This window comes from Hippocampus comes, unplaced genomic scaffold (assembly GCF_001891065.2).
Source record: "Hippocampus comes isolate QL1 unplaced genomic scaffold, H_comes_QL1_v1.1 scaffold91, whole genome shotgun sequence".
Classification (NCBI taxonomy): domain Eukaryota; kingdom Metazoa; phylum Chordata; class Actinopteri; order Syngnathiformes; family Syngnathidae; genus Hippocampus; species Hippocampus comes.
Window position 1 is genome coordinate 472,782 of NW_017805034.1, and position 18,279 is coordinate 491,060.

The 18,279-nt window shown below is 42.7% G+C and overlaps 1 long non-coding RNA gene across 2 annotated transcripts in view; it reads left to right on the top strand.

Annotated features, from left to right (window-relative positions):
• The window catches only part of LOC109512024 (uncharacterized), a 15,281-nt gene extending 2,513 nt beyond the window's left edge, over nucleotides 1-12,768 (top strand). Inside the window, exons 2-5 of one of the 2 annotated variants that reach the window (XR_002167445.1) lie at nucleotides 402-504; nucleotides 1,017-1,118; nucleotides 6,479-6,561; nucleotides 12,696-12,768. This is a non-coding gene — a long non-coding RNA (uncharacterized LOC109512024). The remainder of the gene's footprint in view (nucleotides 1-401; nucleotides 505-1,016; nucleotides 1,119-6,478; nucleotides 6,562-12,695) is intronic. The other variant, XR_002167446.1, reaches the window with a different exon arrangement.
• Nucleotides 12,769-18,279: the final 5,511 nt, after the last annotated feature.

An 18,279-nucleotide genomic window follows, 5' to 3' on the forward strand; every position in this document is an offset into this window, starting at 1 on the left:
GTCATGTTCATTCTTTCAAATTGTGCTTTCCAATGTGGTGATTTGAAGGCTATAGTTGAGTTGTGCATCTGTTTAAATCGTCCTTCACAATCGTTCGACATACATAAAAAAAAAAGAAAAAAAAAAGGAAGAACAAACGCAACCCCAGAGATACAATTATAACTAATAGCACCTCTCTTATTTTCATTCCCTAAACAAGATGTTCCGCTTGACTTACTTTTTCTTCATTGCGGTGGACCCTAGCATAAAAACGCAACATGTGGCATTACTTTGCTTCACACAGCATCAAACATCCACGCTATTAATGCTATTTGTCCTACTCCGAAGTTATAAATTCACATGACAAGCTTTTTTTTTTTTTTAAAAAGACGCTACTTACTGGGAGATTTATTTTTTTCCAGGACCCGGAACGTTCTCAGTTCAACGCCACCTCTGAATGAAGCTTCGTGGCTTTCCGCATCGGTGGCTGAATCCTGGACAAAATCCACAGAAACTACCTTCCAGGTAAGCATTGCAATTTTATTTCTCTAAAAGTGCACGACGTACTATTCATGGTGCCGGAAAACGTAGCTAGCTAAACTAAAGAGGCTAACTACGTGCTCCCGCTTGCTGCGTTTGCATTGTAATTGTCATTAGAGAGCTAATCAGCTTTACTGGAAGAGTGTCGCTCCCTATTAATGTGATCCTTCATCTCATTTGCCATTTAGCGATTTAGCTTCCTGCAAACACTGAACCCAAATGTAAGATTTAGCTGCTAACTTGCTATCTGCCAAGCAGAAGAACAAACAAACCAGCTACCCGACATGTTAACTGACTGCCAAGAAACTAACTTGCTAAATAATCAGCTGTCGACAGATGGACAGGTGAGCCATCCACGCAACTTCCTAATGAAGTGCAAAGAAGCATTACTTATTCCACAAAGTGATCGCATTGGCGTTTTCTAAGTTTTCCGAGCCAAAGTGAAAATGAAGGTTGATCGTGTTCATGCATAATGACATAAATAATAATTCTCCAAGGTTGGCGCCGGCAAGTTGCTGATCGTAACCAGCACTCGTGATGGAAGGTCCGACTGTGCTACGTCGCCGCCCTCCGCCTGGCATGCTAACAAGCACTTACACGTAAGAGCCCCCTAATCAATTTGGTCTTGAGTGCTTTTGGTTTTAAAAAGGGCTGAATAAGGAGGCGGGAATTTGCATTTAAAGTGACTTGCTCACGTTCGTTCAACACTTGAAGATGAAAAGGAAAAGGGATTCACAGCAGCGCGTGGACGTGTCTAGTCCAGGGGTTGGGAACCTTTTCCCTGTCAATCTCAAATCGTGACTTGTGATTCAACGCTGATAAGGGTGTATGTTAGAAACATTTTTTTTAGGTTAATCGTTTTTCTGGGCGGTGGTTAGCGCGTCGACCTCACATCGCAGAGGTACCGGGTTCAATTCCAGCTCCGGCCTGTGTGGAGTTTGCATGTTCTCCTGGGGCCTGCGTGGGTTTTCTCCGGGTACTCCGGTTTCCTCCCATTTTCCAAAAACATGCATGGCAGATTAATTGAACACTCCAAATTGTCCCGAGTTGTGAGTGTGAGCGTGGATAGTTGTTCCTCTGTGTGTGCCCGGCTGGCAACCGGTTCAGGGTGTCCCCCGCCTACTCCCCAAAGACGGCTGGGATAGGCTCCAGCACCCCCCGCGACCCTTATGAGGATAAAGCGGATACGAAAATTGATGGATGGATGGATCGTTTTTCTGGGCTCGTTCCTCTGAGGGGCCTGGTTTGGATCGGAATTCATGTAGGCAAAGGCTGTTTCTCGATATCAAGAACACACAGTCTGGTCCCGTGAACTCGCCAAGTACGGTTTTCCGAAGAACGTACCCGAGAACTAAGAAGTGAATTCTGAATTATATCTGCCTGCGACGGAATGAAACTCAAATCCATTCATTCAGACAAGCGCTGTAATTAGTGATAAGTAATCGTTGCGCTCCTGTTATTTGGGATAAACAACCACTGCTTGTAATTAGCCCATCCATACCCCTCCCCCCCACCTCCCCACCCCTCCAAGCACCCTCCATCGCACTCCCACATGTTCACTACTCTTCACTCATCATCGTCACCATCCAACATTAGGATTCTGCTCTGCGCTGCACTTACAGAAACTTGCGTGCAGAATCCATTAGCGGCACATAAAAGCACTCTGGCTAATTAAGGAATACACATCCGCTAATGTTCTGCTGTGGTGCGTTGGGATGGACAGGGCGTTGTTTTCATGAAGTTAATGCAAGATTTGTTGAATCAGAATTTTGATTTATTTATTTATTTTTTTTTTTTAAAGGGGGAATGTTTCCCAAATGTAAATCAATGGTTGGCCGTTTAGTTTTGGTTTGATGAATAATTAGTTGCATGACTTCAAAGTGCGAAATTTGCTCCTCTCCAAAAGTATTGGGGGGGCAGTGAAACGCGCTCCTCGAATTGTGCCGTACCTTGAACACATTTGGGTTTGACATGAAAAGATAAATATGAGAGAATATCAGATTTGGCCTGGTGCATTAAAAAAAATGTGGCCCACAAAAGGTGAGTCCAAGAAAATCTGTCTCCAATCTGCATAACAAAAGTTTTAAAATCAAGGAATTACTGGCCTCATTGTAAGCCGGATGGGGAACGAGCAATTAATCGATTTTTCTGTTGCAAAATTATTGAGACTTATACGTTATGTTCTGAAACCCAGCCGCTGGGGGGCAGTGCCCTCCCCTGGGGGTGCACTGTTCCCCAGTGCCGGTCCCAAGCCCGGAGAAATGGGGAGGGTTGCGTCAGGAATGGCATCCGGTGTAAAACTTTTGCCAAGACGACCATGCGAGTTGGTAGGACGGTTTACAGGGGCGGATGGAAATTACTGACTCGCTGTGGCGACCCCTGAATAGGGACGTGCCGAAAGGAGAAGAAGAAGATACGTTATGTTCTGAACTCCTGTTTAGATCTGAATCTCATGTTCATCAGAATAATTGGGTAAAGTTATGTCATAGCGCAACTTCCAACAGCTGATTTTATCTTGGGGGGGGGGGGTCTTTGCACAGCAAGCTAGTCAGTTATGATCAAGTGGATCAAACTCTCCATTTTGCCTCCAGTGCTCGTCGACGCAATTGATCACCAATCAATTCTGCGTCACTAGTTATACTTGGCATGATGCCCGCCCCGTCCGACAGTCAAAACTCACATTTCTCATCGTTTGTATGTGTTTCAATATTAACCGTGGCTGACTCTCTGGCAGTTCCAATTGATTCTTTCCATTATTTCGTTCTGGCGAAGTAGTTTCAAAATCTCAATGTTGAACATGTGGAGAAATGACATTGGCGGGTCCCTGGGAACCGAACATGAATTTAAAAATAATGGTGAAAGGGAACCGTCTTATCTAATCCAATTAGGTGTTATTCAGTAATTCTTACCTTGGAGCTTTTCATCCTTTTGCTTCTTATGGCTCGTACGTCTCATCTCGCTGTCTCTCGCTCACTCGCTCTCTCCCCTCATCTCTCTATTATCCAATCATGCGTTTGTGTGAACCTCTTAACCCTCTGGAGGAAGGCACAAAGGCTGGAATATTGGATTTCTGCAGCTAATTGGAGAGACAATTGGCTCTTTTTCTTCCTCCTCCTGGTTTTATCGGTGCCTCGTACGGATATCTCCCGTGTCCTTTTTCATGATTATTCTTGTTTTGTAAATTGCACTGCATTGAATACTCATAAGGTGTTCTTTTCACAATTCCGTAGCAACCATTCTTCATCCCCCGGAATGACTCTTAATTGAGAAATTCTCGCAAACCCATTTTTTTTTTTCGAATGAGTTTCAGTTGCCTTGTAACTTCAAATTGAATATTGTTGAGGTTACGAGGTCGACTCGTGATTTGTTTGACATTGAGCTCAATAAGTGAATCTGGGTCCCGGTCCAAAATTGGCTCCGGTCGGATCGGACGCCGCCTACATCCACCCAAAAACTCCGAGTTGGCAGCCAAAGTCATTGGCCTTTTTTGACATTGTGCGGTTGAAAGAAGTCAAAACTTGTGGCGGCAGTCTGGTGCCAGACACGGCTGTAATGGGAAAAAATGTTCCCTCAGAAAGAGACCATTAATCACTGTTTACATAGGACAGCTGAAATTATGAGAGGAGGAATTTTGATGAAAACTCAATTCAAGCTATCTAAACCGCTTTTTTTTTTTTTTTTTTTTTGGGTGACTATTATTAAACTAAATAAACTGTCAGCCATAGACTGGGTATCTTGCCAACGCATCCCGCCCCGCTCACTTCATCATCGTTTTGTGATTTTAATTAGCAGTGATGTTGGTGACGTTTTCAAACCAATAACAAATAAATGTTTTATTTTTGTTTTATTTTTTTAAATTTTTTTTTAGTCACTGCATCATCACACGAGGACACACAGCCAAAAATTTTACAGTTGTAAAAATCATATATCACAGCCTTTATTTGATAGACGTCTCGATGCAGTTTGTTGCTGAGTGTCATAATTGGAATTAGTGACATTTTGAACCACCTCTCCCCCCCAATTATTTTTAAAAATGTATTTATTTATTTATTTATTTATTTATTGATTGTGTCATCAAATTAGATGACGGTGCCAAAAATGTGTTGTGTGGATTGTGCCCGTGAAATAAGAAGCACCGTGTTTCTCACCAATACGCTATTACGGTGGAGAGGGAATGCATTAAAAGTTATCATGTGACCATCTGCGCTCGACATAAATCCCTGTTATGGTCACCTTGCAATTTTATTATAACTCTTATGTGAGGCTGTCGGGGCCTTTTGGGGGGGTTGGGGGCGAGAGTAGTGGTTGGGAGGGACACGGGAGAAAACAGAAAATGCAAAGTCATGACGGAGCCATAAAGAATGGCAGCGGCAGTCAGCGATGCAAAGCGCGCCATGACTCAGCGGTCCCAAATCACGAGCCAGCGGTTCAGCAAAAGTGTGATGTCGCACACCAATGAACGCACAGGACTAAAGGTCAAAGTATAAGTTAACTCTGGGGAAAGCTGCAGATGGCAAAGGAGAGAAAAGGCAGGAGTTTGTGACAAACTATGATTCAAGAAGATAACTGAGGCAACCAGGCCACCAGATAATCAAGTGCAGAGCTATTGCGCTTTCTTTATTTGGGGCGGGGGGGTGGGGGGCGTAGGAGGGTATATCTACATATGGTGAGCCCTCAGAAATGGTCGCGGTTCAACAATTTCATTTAAAACCCTATCCAGACTTTGAACAAAATTCCATCAAGCTGATTGAGAACTATGGACAGTCAGAGCTGAGGGGAAAAAAAAAAAAATATATATATATATATATATCTATTTTTTTTTTTAACTGCTTTTGGGCTTGCTTTGTTCCTGTATTACAAGACCGAGATGAGAGCTTTTGACGGAGGCACAGGTGATTTTCGGAAAGAGAACTTCTTTCAGACCCTGATCAATAAAATATTTGTTGTTTTGTTGCCCTGTGAAGCCCAAGACAAAATGCCTGAAGCACAGGGCTGCTGCGATCGCCCTTACGCCTAACTTTGGACCACAACCAAACTCTGAATCTTAATTCATAATTCCAAATCTTAATCCCAAACTTAATTTTATTCCAACCCTCTGCTTCATTTACATAATGCACTATACAGTATATGGTGCCGTTTGCTCAATGACCTACTTGGAAAGAGGCTGGTGCCTTTTCCGTTTGTTTTGGACATAAAGTCTTCCGCAGCTCGGCAATATGGAATTGTCTTTGTTAAAACTCAAAGCCCTGGCGTTGCGAATAATAAAGAATAGTACTTTTCGTCTTGCCATCAATTGTTTTCTTTTTCACTTTCCGTGGGGGGAACAGCCCTCAAATAATATCTTCAATTTTTTATTCCTCATCTTGGCTGCTCTTTTGTTTTTCTTTTTCTTTTTACCTTCAATTTGTTGCCCGGAGCCCAAAAGCATCACACGGGATTCATGAAACGTGCACATGCCACGGAAAATGCGATTACAGCCGCTACCATCTCGCAGTTTGAGAATCCACAAACGTGATCTCGCCTCCGACGTCTCTGTAGAAAAACCCTTTGTCATTTTTTTTCTATTTTTTTGGGGGGGCGTGCAAATTTGACCATCTCACTCCTATTTCTTTGTTTCCCCTTGCTTGTCTCGTTTACCAGGCCTCCTTCTTCTTCTCTGTTTCCCTCCCTGCGTGCTCAGCGGTAATTCTCTCCTCTCCGTTCCTCTCCTCTCCCGAGTACTATTCATCATCGTCAGTGTCTCTCAGCTGGAGAATATACTGTGACATTTTGGAGGGTAAGAAAAAGTAAATTCAAGAAGGAAAATGTGTGTGTCTCAAAAGTTTGTGAAACGTGTGTCGTTGCTTTTGTTAGAATCACCATTTTCTGGGCAAGATTAGCCTCAAAAGTCAAGCAAAGGATTCCTTCCACAAGCGTGTTTCGCTTTTACTTTACTTTGGCCTTTTTGTTTGGCATGCAGGCACGCTCGCAATACCTACGCAGTGGTGCAAGGTGAAATATCACTCTGAAAACAGCTTCCTGTCGACTCTCCATTTTCAAAGTGTGAGTAGTTTTATTTTATTCACATCCGAGCCATCAACCGAAATCTCTCTACAGACAGGTGAACAAAAAAAAAAAGCCATCAATGTTGCGGTAAATATAACCTTTAAACAACAAGTGGTAGCAACATATGCAGACAGCTCATTCGGCAATACTCATAAGCATAGATTCTATATCATCCGCAAAATTGATCTCTTATCATCTTTTTTTTTTTTTTTTTTTTTGGGTGGAGCTGGAACGGATTAACAACATGTCCATTCATTTCAATGGGGCAACAGCGATTCTATGATTACATTCAAAAGGAAAGGTATTATTTAACTTCTGTTCAGGCTTGCGTGACAGTTTTTCTTCCAACTCAAAAACTCGTGAGACCAGAAGTGGGCTGAAGGGAATGACAGGAACAAGACGAGAAGAGTATAGAGTACAGGGCTCTCCGGGCGGGGAGGATTGATCGATGGACTTCATAACGTCGTCATGTGAACTAAGATGATGGATGGCTACGGTTTACAAGGCGGCAACATGTGTGTGGAGCGCACCAGTCGACATGAAGGTTTTTAGCTGGGTTTAATCCATGCACCCGCATTGCATGTTTTTTTTTTTTTTCCTCTATGAGCTACGCTATCATCTGTCTTTAAAGTGTGGGATGATTCATAACCACTAATGTGGCACTGCAATCTGGGCCCTAGTATGCATGACAATATCACATCATCACAGATGTGTTGCGTTCAAGCAGAATGGATTCATTTGTGTAATGGGGCCAATTTTTATTACAAAAGCGCAGCTGCAAACAACACATTTCAAGGCGATGTCTCCTCTCATCAGTTAGCACGGAATGACGCTTGGGGGGGCCGAAAATGCCAGGACTGGAGATATAGACACACGGACAGTTTTGGGAGTGGCAAGTTCTTTTTTTTTTTTTTTTTTTTTTCTTTTCTTCAGATAATTCGATTCAACGGGATATGTACCGTGACATCTCGTCCGGGTCGCAGGCTTGATGACATGACCGTTGGTGTAACGTTCAAGAGGGTGTACAGAGTGGTTCTTATGGATTCTTCGGGTGGCATCTGTCAGCAAAGGGTTTTTTTTTTTAAATTAAATATGAAAGCTTCCATTGTCTTCATACAGGATCATGATACTCCAAGGGATAAACGCATTTCTGCTTGACACATTCTGTGAAATACGGTCATCTTTCATTATTTCGTTATGTTCAAACTGGGGGGGGGGGGGCGTCTCCCATAAATAAACACCTCCCTCAAATAGACACTTCCCTTCTTATAGCTAGAAAAAAATAGGTGCTACTAAGTCAATAGCTCAGTTCATAAATGTGACGGAGCTGACTGCGGAGCACATTGCTGACCAAAACGGCAACACTGACTGAGAACCCAAAAAATGAACAGACAATACCCATGCTGGTTTTGAAACCATTAAAAAAAAAAAAAAAACTGTGACTGCTAATATTATGAAGTGGAAAGCGTTAATATGTGAATAAAGTAATGTTGTGATAGAGCTGGATTGTATGTCTGACTTGCCCGAAATGTATTGAGGGACTCTACTCGACTTGCTTGATTTTGCCACAGAAGACTCACTCTAACGTATGACTTGCAAAATATGTGTCTCGCTCCCACCTCTGGTCGGGGCCTTCAAGTAACACGGCAAAATGCCGTTAGAAATAAATAGATCAACTGTGCGGACAAGACCAAAAGACAGTTTTGAGCCCTTCCCAGGAACCGAATCATTTTGTCACGTTCTAATTGAGGAAAATGTGACGCCGCCGTCATTGCGTAAGCTGTCGCGCGCACCGAGACGAGCTCGCTTGCCAAGTTCTACTCCCGAGGGCGGATTATAACCCTTCGCCGATCGGTCCTCTGGATTGGATTCCCACTGCTGCGTCTTTGATAGCAGCGTGTAAAAAAAGGAGGCGGGCGGTGGCGTGTAGACAGTTGGCACCAGCGGGATAACAAGACGACAGAGGAACACGTCGGAGCGGGAGACATTGTGGCTTTTCTCTTCTCATGGATATATAATCACTTTAAAGAGGATGTTTTTTTCCCCCCGCAGTTTGGGCTTTGATGCGCAATCAGATTTGGGGCCGCACTGTAATTCCACGTCTTTGTCTGTCCCGCTAAAGTCTCTCTGTCACCCGCGTTTGATGTGGCGGCACGCTGGCACATTGTTCCTTCCATTGTGCCAAGCGGAGGGGCGGAGGCTGGGGACGGAGATAGATGAAGGGCAGGATTGATGTGGCACGGAGGCCCCAGTCAAGTTGGGGCAATCTGGTTGTAATTGACTGCCACACGGGCAGATCTGGGATTGCCATTTGAACAAAAACGAGCGAGGGCTTGAGTGATGTTCCCGAATGACCTCCCGAAACGCTCTACTCCATCTATTTGCGCTGTGCTTTTTTTTTTGTTTGTTTGTTTCACCTACACTCAGGTATTTTTGTGCTCTTTAGATGAAGCCAAGGTCCTGAATAAGAGGAACATAATAAGTAGTGTCCACGGTTATTTTAGTTGAACGCAAACTAACGAATGAACTAAAACGGGGTTCATTTTAAATGCATGGATTTCGGTATTGCATGCTTGCTTTTGTTACATTCCATTGAAATTGATCTTATACCGGTTTTATGAAGTGAAATTACCATACAAGACAATTGCAGTGTTATGGGTGTGCCTATAAGGGGCGTGGCTCAGCAATTGAGGTCAAGATCTGGAGCTGCGTCGGCCGGTTAGCCCGCAGCTCTCCTCACCAGACCATAATCGCTCCATTTTTTTTTTTTCCAATTCGGTGGAGCGGCAGTGTACCTGAACCTCACTTATAAAACGAATTTTGGCACGTAATACGAAGCAAAAAAATAAATAAATGAACCTAGTGACGCCTCATAATTAGGAAAGTAACACGAATTTTGGCACGTAATACGAAGCAAAAAAAATAAATAATAAATGAACCTAGTGACGCCCCATAATTAGGAAAAAAACATGGTGCACATGAAATGAAGGTACCACTGTTTGGGCAATTGTAAACATTTTGTGGCGGGGTGTTTTTTTTTTTGGCCTGTTAGTGGCAAGGGCTCGGTCTCGTGTGTGTAGTGGGTGTTTACTCTATCTGCACGGCATCATGGTCAGAAATACCAAAGATCCATGTTTCTAATTATTATCTCATTTTATTTGAGTTTCCATTGCGTTCGTCTTATCTCGTCTCTGTCTGTTTATCTTCAGCGGTGACTGAAGTTCCTCAGGGAGCTTTATGGGTAAAACATTTTTGGACGGCGCTCCGGTATGATCTCACTGTTATTATCAGTTGAAGCGGAGCAGGCAGCGAAAACAAACAGCTCAGCCTATTACGTTTCGAATCATATAACTGGAAATGCATGGTGGCAGGCGACCGCATTGCATTCCGCAGGGCATCTTTTGGATTTTCTCACGCATCCCCGAGTGGAACGAAGCATCGTGACTGTCGAGGAGAGTTGGTCTACCTTGTAGCGGGGAAATTGCTGAGCGACAGATTAATGGGCTTCTTCAGCTGTGACCCAAAATGTCTGAAATGCGTCAAAATTGAAAAAATGGCTTTCGATTTAGCCCGTGCGGAAATCTCATGTACCCGTGCGGCAACGTGTGAATATATTCGAGCTAAAAAATATGACGCCACTGTAATTCAAATATTACACATTACTGTAACTATTTTTTGAATGCCCCGACATTTTGGATGTTTTTTTTTTTTTTTTTTAACCCTGAGGCGTGTGTGTCATGACAACCACGGAGACACGTTGCGATTGCTAAAAAAGAGCGAAATGGTGACTCTCTTTATTCGAATGAACCCTCATTTACTTTTGAAAATAAGATAGCATAAGAAGGCGTCGGCGCGCACGCTGGAAAAATGTCACAATCAGCCCTAAGTGTGCCATTTGTGTGTGTTCGCGTGTGCGTGATCCAATGAATCAATGGAACATGGCAAATGGGAAGTAGCGAGCGTGCGGCACGTAGATAAAGGACGATGGTGAGGCGGCGCAAAAGAAGGAGCAAAAAAACAATGACGTCCAAACTCAAAGAGCATAAATGAGCCAGAATGGAGAGAGCGAGGGAGAAATACAGAGGGCTGGAGAAAGAAAGAAGCAGAGAGGGCTGAGGCGGAAGATGATTGATGGAGCCAAAAAGCCGATTTCTTGCTTCATCTGATCTGCATTACTCTGCAATCAGCACACACACATGCTGCAATCAACACACACACGCTGCAATCAAGGCGCAGGTTACCGAGATCAGACACCGTCATCCGCTACACATTGTGAATACTTAGATTGGGTGCCGTTTGATAGGGTGAAATAAGCTCATCCTCACATTTTTTTTTTTGAAAGACAGAAAACATTTCTCCACGAATAATTTCGGATGTCAAATCAGGTGCCAGACAAAGACCCCCCCCCCGCCCCCCCGCAACACACACACACAATCCAAAGGGAGTGAAAGATCTCATCCAAAACAATTTCTTGAAAAATAGGGACATTTCTCCCCATGATTAAGATGGGGGCGCAAACATATTCGCAACGCAAAGATCAAAAGACAATAACACACACACATTCACGAGGATTGCAATGAGTGAAGGAGGTCGTCCTAGAATTGTTCATGGAAAAAAAAACCCAAAAACTGATCGTCCTCTGTCCTCAACCCCATTGAGATCTCGCGGTTCCTCCTCAAAAGAAACGTCAACGAGGGTAGACGGTATTCCTCCCATCTCCAAATGAGGATGGAAACGCGGCATGACACCCTCCATTTGTTTTTCTTTTAACTTTTGATCATAATTCAACCGTAATAAATCAAAGTGTGTTTTGAAGGCGCCTCCGAGTAACTTAGCGGCCTCCTCTCCAAATCTCCCTTATCAACATTTACACTGCACGCTTCTTAAAGCTCTCCAAGCAGTAGACGTTGCTGATGCAATGAGGAGCAGTGTCTCCCGGGCTAGTGAAGCGTCATTCATAAGTGCCGCCAATCAACCAGTTGACTTCAGAAGCCAGCGAGGCATCAGAGAGGCTTTCAAACGCCTCACGAAAACAGGCAGCGTTGCTAAAAAAAAAGAAAAAGAAAATACTGGCAGTCACAGAGATCATTCGGCCTCATTAGATTTTTTTTTTTTTTTTCTCCATTGGACAAAATGATTTTTTTGTTCCAATGTGAGAAAGAAGTCATTTAGCTCATGCCAAGCCTTGTGTGAAAATGAGACGTTTCGGTTTTTGGCTTGGCTTCTGATGGGGGGGAAAATGCTTCTTTTGCTCCCAAAATATTTTCCCACCCACAGACGTGGGCCAGACGTTGACCCGTCGTCGCGTGTTTTCACCATTTAGATGGAACGTCAGCCCCAGCGTTTAGAACAACGTCCACTTTGCACCCCTTTTCAAAATTTGCCAAATGAAATCATAACATACAAAAAAACAAAATGACACACTCTTTTTTTTTCTGGATAAATGACCCTTAAAGGAGATATTATGCTTTTATTGACAAGTCAAACCCGTTTCGTGATGTCTCTCTAAACCATAGGTGTTAAAGTCAAGGCCCCGGGGCCACATCTGGCCCGCCACATCATTTTATGTGGCCCGCGAAAGCAAATCATGTGCGTCAACTTCCATGAGCCTTGCTAAAATTGCACCAAAATGTCAATTTGTCATGTATAATAAACAATGTTGAGATTTTTGTGATAATTTTGTTACCCTGTTAACACCCACTCAAACAATAATTGAACAAACTACTATAGTTGATAGATGGTTTCAAGACTGGTAATCCATCAATTAGTTGTGTACAAGTAATAATATATAAACATGTATTCAGTTTCACCGTCGTATCGGCCCCCCGAGGGAAGATGCAACCCCAAAACGGCCCGCGACAAAAATGAGTTTGACACCCCTGCTCTAAACGTTTTAGCCTGTTTTGAGAGGGCAGCCTGGTCTCTTTCAAGTGAGTGACTGGACGTGCTCCCCTTTAGCCGCTAGCCCAATGGCAAACATGGCTTTCGTGGCTATCGGGGCAGAGCGATGGGATTTAACATTTCTTTTTTTTTCATTTGTTTGTCTTTTTAAATCCCTCCGTGTAGGATGGCTGAAATAAAAATGTCTTTTTCGATATTATAAGTGTCTTTACGTGTATTTTCCCCATCAGCCCAAGATGCAACCGGCTCATTGAACAGAAACAAGCACGGGGGCTCCCGCATATCACGACTACAGTCAGCATCATGGTGAGTTTTAGTTTGAAACTTTTTTTTTTCCCGTTTTCAATGCCAATCCGTCAAATTATTGCTGACCATGAAATGCTTTTGTGGATTGGGGAACGCTGGTTTATAGAAAGTATGAAAGAGGCTAGTCACGTCCGTGTCAGGTGCGACTGTGTTGCTTTTCCGCTGACGTGAAAGATGAAAAATCAATGACAGTTCGACACGGCTGATCGTTTAACAAGGAACAGGTGGCAGGACGTGATTGCAGGCGAGGAGCTGATTGGTTTTGGGGCACAAAAAAAGCGGGCGAGATGACAAGGACTGATGTAGCACAGGTGCATGGGGAGGGGGTAGAAAAACATTGGAAGGTTAAATAGACTACAGATGTGTCCTGATTCAGGGAGTTCGCCCTTCGAAGGATCCAGAATTTACGGTACAGGAGGAAAAAAAATATCTTCGGGAAATTTCGTGGTTTTTTTTTTTTTTTTGTCACAGAGTCCCATCATTTCCCTTATGTCACAATGCTAGCTGGCTTAATGTTAGCATTACTAATAAATTGAATGGTTTGATGATATCGTCTGCGAAGAATAGTATCCGCTGCATTTGAAGGAGTTTCTCAATTAGGGCTTCACTCTGTATTATTATGACTTCATCTCCCTTTGGTTGCTGCCGCTGATGGGTCGATTGGATCCCACAAGGCCTACCCACTCTTATATTACTTAGCTTCCTTCCTTCCTTCCTTCCTTCAAATGTATCCTAAGGAACATTGGTGATAGCCTAGAAATATAGAGTACCAGTTTGTCCTTCAAATAGAAACTGCATTTAGGCTGCAATTAAAAATGTCCTTATATTGTGACATCCTTTATGACGTCGTCTGCCTTCAAATATGGGCTCCAAAGGCTGCAGCAAGATCCGGATATTGTGGTATGGTTGGCAGCAAAAAAATTGTTGCATTGCACTGATCCTTCATATTTGGCCTCCACCTGGAAAAATGACATCATCTGCCTTCAAATGTGACCTCCGGTGCATCAATGGGTGCCTGTGAAATATCATAGCGGAACATAGCTGTGTACCGTTAAAATTAAGATCTGTATTTCGGTGCCCTCTACTTAGGACCGTTTTTCATCATCCTTCAAATGCAACCTCGAAAGGATGCAGCCCTGAATTACGACAAAGCTTATTCTTTTTTACAGCTGCACAACCACATTCCATTTAGTATTCTTAAGAGGTTTGAGTAATAGACCCGCAAAAAAAAAAAAAATAAAAATAATAAAAAGTGTGTGTGCGCGTGTGGTAGGGCTCGTTGCGGGTCACTGTGGTTCGCTGTGGCGTCAGGGAAGAAAGAGACAAAAAGAAACAAAATAGCCGGTTCTTAAATTAACACAAATGAGGGTGATTTTGCACAAAAATAAGATTTTTGGTTGCGTTCAAAATGAAAAAAAAATCTTATAATTGACGCTGTGTGTACTGTCCTAATAATTATGTGGACTTTGATTCAAAAAGCAGAGAAAATACACAGCCACTGATAATATCTTTCAATATCAATTTAGAAGCGCTTTTCCACAAAAGTTTGAACAATTTTATGAGGAGAATTTCGTGTGATTTGACCAAAATGACTTAGTATTGCTTCTTTGAAAAAAAAAATTGACACTAATAAGAAAGAAATTGTGTGGAAAAGAAGGTAGCGAAATGAGAAAAAAGCACTATTTAGCAGCATGTATTTCGGTCAGAAAAGAAAAAAAAAATCCATGCCAGTCTACAAAAGACTCACAATGGACTTTTATTGTTGCAAACATGAAGGTTCCATTTACTGTCTTGGATGCTCTTGTGTGCGCCTTAACTCTCAAACAATGGTTATAATAGTTTTGAAAGACCCATTTGGATTTGGAATGAATAAATGTGAGGCCCCGAGGAAACGTGTTTACATTTTCCATTTGTTGAGGCCACCCAAATTGAATGGGACACTTGTGGTGCCGGGTTACATTGTTGTCGTTTGAAGGCAAAAAATGGATTTCTCTGAGGAGAAAACAAGAGGCTGATTTTGATGAATAGACATTAGTTTGGAGAGTTGAAATCAACGCTGCATGCTGCGATTGAAAATGTGTCCTATTGTATATTGGACTCATTTTGTGTTTTTTTTTTTACTTACATTTTCTATTCTGCACATTTTCGACTGAAGATGCAGTCTGTCACATTTTGAGCTACTGAGAACTAATGTCGGATTGGATGGAGAAACTCACATCTTTAAGATGAATACCATTCTAAATCAAGGTTGAGTTTCAATTTTGACATGGAGAGTTATTTCTCCAGCTTTCATGTTCCTTTTTCCGTATGTTGCCATCACTTGGGATCGCTACATCTCTCGCGGCTGCTGTGTTCTAAGGTTTAATATTTATGTTTACCGCTAGGTCAGGCTTGTTGGTCATTACCCGTTCGTCTACAGGGTCTCGGTTGTTCTCAACTACCTCTCGTGGTGTCCGCCATCTCAATTCTGAGACCTCCAGTCTATTTTTGGTGCAAATGTTCCAATACATTATTGTTGCTACGTGGTTATGCTGCTCCATATATGCTTTGTCTCGTAGCATCTTACACCTTGCCGTTGTGTGCTGCAGTGTCTGTTACGCACCTGTCTAGGGGTAAGGTGCTTCACATAATAAAAAAAGAGAAGAAAGGAACGATGCCCATCTGGCTCCTTCTCCTTACTGTGCTTCTGTTGATTGAGGCATTCACTTAGCAGTTTGATACTGGGAACTATCCTCTTGATGTATGCTTGAAGGGCAGTTGTTTCCTCCTGGACAGTCCCAGTTCAGGTTTCCAAATGAGTTTTAAATCAGGTGAGGATTTCACATTAGGATTTCAAAGTAACATTTTAGTTTGGGTTTCACGCAAGTGGTCGGTTTTCAAAGTAGGACATCAAGCCAGGGTTCATGTATTGAAGTGGCTTTCCAACCAGGATTTGGCTTTCAAGGACTGTGTGATGCATAACGAATCCATCTATCTGTACCGTTTGACTAGAAGGAGCACCCGAGTGAAGATGGAGACTACCACGATATCCTAGCTGCGACATGCGAGTAAATGTCATAGATTTTGGTCCACCTCAGAGGCACCACTGTATCTTTCGACTGTATTTTTATGAGTGTTTCTATGAAAAACATACAGTGTATTTGGCAGTGGGGGGGGGGGGGGGATGGAGGAAAGGAGAATTTCTTGTTTCTTGTGTGTGTGTCGACCGCCTCAGCTCAACGTAGGCACAACGGTTTCCTGTGTGTGCAACCACACCCTGAGTGGGAAAAGGGAAGGGCTGCAGGCTGCACACATCATTTAGCAATTACGGTCCAATTTTTCGCCCCCGTTTGTGTTTTGATCGGCAATTAAATTGTCAGGTGTCGTTTATGCCGTGCACTGTACAGCACAGACCGAGACTTTCTCACACACACACGTACACACACGCACGCACGCGCGCGGATACTCTTATTTAATTGTGTGTTGTCATGGGAGGTTAATTATATACCCTATATACACACTCAAGTCTTTATTTTGGTGAGGTTTTAGCATGTTTTTCCCTGTCGCGTGATGTTCAAACCCAGCCAGGTCTGGTTGGATGTGATGCGATTGGAACACACGCTCTTTGCAGATTTCCACACAGTTCTTGAAGAGAAAAATGATTTTAGAGTAGGAAAACAAACAAAAATGTCAAGCTTTATTTTATTTACTTTTATAATAGGTTACACTACAAAAAAAATAGAAAGCCTGTTCAGCTCAGAAACATCCATTTACTTTAGAAATTTACTAAAATTAAATATATATATATATATATGTATATGTGTGTGTGTGTGTGTGTGTGTGTGTGTGTGTGTGTGTGTGTGTGTGTGTGTGTGTGTGTGTGTGTGTGTACTGTACATACATTTCATGCAATGCTTTTTCGAGGGGTCCCCCTCATCATTTTTTTTCTATTGCAGTGCTTTTTGTCCGACATCCTAAATTATCATGAGACCATAACATCTGGAAGGAATCTCCATTTTCTGTTGAACTGGGTGCAAAAAAAAAAAGAAAAAAAAAGTCAATTTTCAACAAATACAGTGATTTAGGTTATTATACAAAGTCCTCCTAAATTCCCAGAGGTGCCAAATCATGACAAAAGTAGTTAGTTATCCCAAAAAGATGTGTTTTATATTAATTGGCTCATTTTGTACTCAATGCTAAAAAAAAAAAAATGATCAGGCGAGCAAAAGATCTGGCAAGGATCAACATTTTCTCATCCCAATGGTGGGCAACAAGAATTCATTCATTCATTTTCCGATCCGCTTATCCTCACAAAGGTCGCGGTGGGTGCTGGAGCCTATCCCAACTGTCTTCAGGTAGTAGGCGGGGGACACCCTGAACCGGTTGCCAGCCAATCGCAGGGCACACAGAGATGCAAACTCCACACACGGAGGCTGAAGCTGGAATTGAACCCGGTACCTCTGCACTGTGAGTTTGACGCGCTAACCACTGGACCACCGGGTCGCCCGGCAACAAGAATTTTGTCCAAAAATGCTCAGTGTCCCATTTTGTTCATAGCTGGATTATTTCACCGCCAGCTCAGTCGAAAAAAAACAGCATTTCTTTTTCTTTTTTCGAGCAGTTCGCCGTTTCATAATGTGGAAAAAAAAATATTCATCCTCAAAATATATGTTGGTTTCCACTGACTTTTTGAACAAAATCCTGCAATAGTCTCATGAGACCAAAAGCTCAAATTGGATCAGTATTTTTCATTGGAGGAAAAAAAAATCTTGAAAAGAGGTCGTGCCAAAAATATACCCGTTTGCTACTAATTACAGAGCAATACTTTGAGTACAAAATCCTACAAAATTCTCAGAGCAGCTTAAGTGGTTAGGCAGTAAGGATTCATTCATGTTAATCAGACATTGAAAAAGTGGTCGTTTCGCCCAAAATACGTTTCTTTTACTAATTACAAGGCACTACTTTTTGGGCTGCATCTTACTAAATTGTCACTAGATTTGCATGTGTTACCACAAATTTGCTCGGAAAATGAATAAAATGTCGAGTGCTTTGTCCAATGATAGGATGCCCCTTTTTTTGGGTGGGGGGGGGTACATTTTTGTTCCTCTATTTTCTTCTATCATCTCAGATACATTAAAGGAGAAATGGCTCCAGAACCTCAGATTGTGTCCGAAAAATTGAGGTGTGCCCTATAAGAGAAAACGTAGTCATGTACAAAATTGGCTCGGCCGTAGACGATCGTCCACATCAGCGTTGCCGCCGACCTCTCCGTTTCTCTCCAAGCCCCCCTGTGCGGTTCCGCCGGCTGAGCTCTATTTCGCCGGGCATGCATTCCAAGTGCCTAATTTATGAACGTCATTTTGTTCTGCATCTCCATTTTCCATCGCGCGCCGGCTGTTTTTAGATGTGTGAGGTCTGCGCGTGCATGTGGAACTACCTTATTATTCATTTACTTGACTCGCACTGTTTGCCAGAGTATATTAATCCTCTTACAATTTCAGTTCGGCTTCCCGGAATGCTGGCTTACGC